This window comes from Drosophila sulfurigaster, chromosome 3, assembly GCF_023558435.1.
Source record: "Drosophila sulfurigaster albostrigata strain 15112-1811.04 chromosome 3, ASM2355843v2, whole genome shotgun sequence".
Lineage (NCBI taxonomy): Eukaryota > Metazoa > Arthropoda > Insecta > Diptera > Drosophilidae > Drosophila > Drosophila sulfurigaster.
In genome coordinates, this window is record NC_084883.1 from 19,895,580 (window position 1) to 19,897,991 (window position 2,412).

The 2,412-nt window shown below is 35.9% G+C and overlaps 1 long non-coding RNA gene across 1 annotated transcript; it reads right to left on the reverse strand.

Annotated features, from left to right (window-relative positions):
• Positions 1-250: 250 nt before the first annotated feature.
• Positions 251-634, reverse strand: LOC133843221 (uncharacterized). Its single transcript, XR_009894486.1, has 2 exons — positions 432-634; positions 251-377 (listed from the first exon to the last, which is right to left on the reverse strand). It is a non-coding gene; the product is annotated as an uncharacterized LOC133843221 (long non-coding RNA).
• Positions 635-2,412: the final 1,778 nt, after the last annotated feature.

Consider the following 2,412-nt stretch of genomic DNA (forward strand, 5'->3'; position numbering starts at 1 on the left):
AATACCGCACTGTTTGACTTTTATTCAAAAAGCGTAGCGGGCACTCACAACTGTAGTTTTCCAACTTATTTTCATCTGATCGTAAGTAACTTTCGTATATATGAAACGTTAAGTTTCAAACATTATAATTATTTTATAACGATACATTTCATTTGAAACGCTGCATGCTGTAATCCAATAAAGCGCGAAACGAATTTCTCAGAGCCGCTTTGACAATAAATAGAGTTCGAGTTGTCTATGTCAGTTAATATTGTCAATTAACGATGAGGTGGATTCAAAATTTATTTCTTTTTGCACTGCTGTGCTCAGTTGCATTAGCCAAACCAGGACGTAACACAAGACCAGGGCCATATTACTACCATAGCGGCACTGCTTACCTTAATCCATTTAGACCACCGTCACCACATTACGTACATAGCGGCACTGCTTACCTTGATCCATTTAGACCACCTTCACCACCTAGACCACCTACTCCAACGTTCCCTCCGAATGCAGGGTGGGGAAAGTGATTATTTCAGCTACAATGTTCTAAATGAAAAGCAAATAAATAAATTTTTTGCCATATAATTCAAGTGTGTTGTATATTTTGTTGAAAACCTTAATCGTAAATAATTTTATACGACCCTCATATATATGAAACCCTCATATATGAAAGCAAGTAAGGGATTTAATAATTTAATCTAATGAATGGAGTGAAGAGAATCTCTCAGAAGATATAAATATATCTCGATTTGTCTATATCAGTAACCAGTTCTCAGGTAACAATTCAGGATTCAGATAGGATTCAGTCTCGAATTATTTTTGCAAAGACTAGAAGGCCTCCTAAGCTCATTTTAAAGTTTGCTATTTTTGGTTGCATGACCTGTTCTTTTTATCTGATCGTTAATTATTTGCGGCCACCGTGTATTAAAAATTTCGAGCCTACATTTATTTCTTATGCATTTCTGTGAATTGTTCACTAGCGAGTGACTCTCCATTGCCTAGAACTAGAGGACACTTAGAAGAATACACTTTATGTACCACTTTCACAATTTAGATCACCTATGTGAATGTTTCCTTCAATGCCTCAGTGGATTCCTAAGAATTGTAATAATGGTTTTCACAGAAATTCTTTATTAGCCACATAAAATATTTTCGTAATTATTTTACCTTTTTATTTTGAAAGAGAAGAGAAATTTTCTTTTTAGGGTGGCATTCCAATAAGTGTGAAAATCACATTTTTTTTGCATATGTAACGTGAAATGTGAAACGAATCAAAAATTCTGGTTTGGTGTTATGATTACCACAGATCTATTTAAACAAAATGGTACAAATTGTATTTGGCTCGTTATTTATTCGGTTGAAAGGTATTATAATTTTATATCCATATCTAGATCTGCGTCAGAGATTATTAAAAATTAACCTACAATTTTATTTGACAACACTTATTATTATCCTCCAAGAAAAATTAATGAATTGCAAATCTAGAGTCTTAATTTTTGACTCTTAATATATGTATAATGCATGATTTATGACACAGACCAGCTGCAGCTTGGGGATTTTAATTGGTTTGACATTTGGTATATTGTGTACTCTATGGTATTTTTTAAAATTGTAACTTTTTAAATATTTCAGTAATTTATCGATATATCAATTTGGTATAAACTCCCAATCGAGCACACTTGCTTTTAGCCCTTTATTGGATTTTGAATATTTTGTTAAATGCGTTGGTAATTGGAAGAATTTTCCGATGTGTATTCAAGTTCAACACAATGCGATAGCAGGTCAAGCTGGCTAGTCGTGTAAATATTGATTACTGTACGCTGTACACGCTGTACAACTAACCATCGCGTCTGATTGCCACCTTTTGGCCAGTAGCAGTCGCAGTCGCAGTCGACAGTCAGGAAACGTGTATTAATAAATTAAGGGACCCCAGTTTGGTGAACGCGAAGAGAAGTGTATACGCGGAGCAGCCGTGTTAGATTGTAAATGTATGCAGGTCTCTGTACTCCTCGTGTCGCGGGGGTCCTCTTTGAGAGTATTGTGTTAAGTCAAATACGGCGGATTTTTTCGCTGTTGTTTGAAATACATTTACACATTCGAATAGTAGTGTGAAGGTACGTGCACATACACGAATATTGTATGGCATGGAATACTCGGTATAATGGAGATGTATGTATTTCCCAAGCGCGTGTTTTTCGCGCCCTGTGCCCAATATATGCGAGTACAGAGTACAGCCGAGGCACAGAGGGGATTGATTGTGAAGACGTGTGGCGATGGCAGCTTGGTTGCTTGATGTACTTGTATTGTATTACAGACGAGTTGAAAACTGAAATGCAAGCTGACGTCTTTTGCACTTTATTTCAATTTGCATGCGTTTATTTGACTAGTGAAACTTTTCAAAATTTACAGACTGTACCCCAGACAATGCTC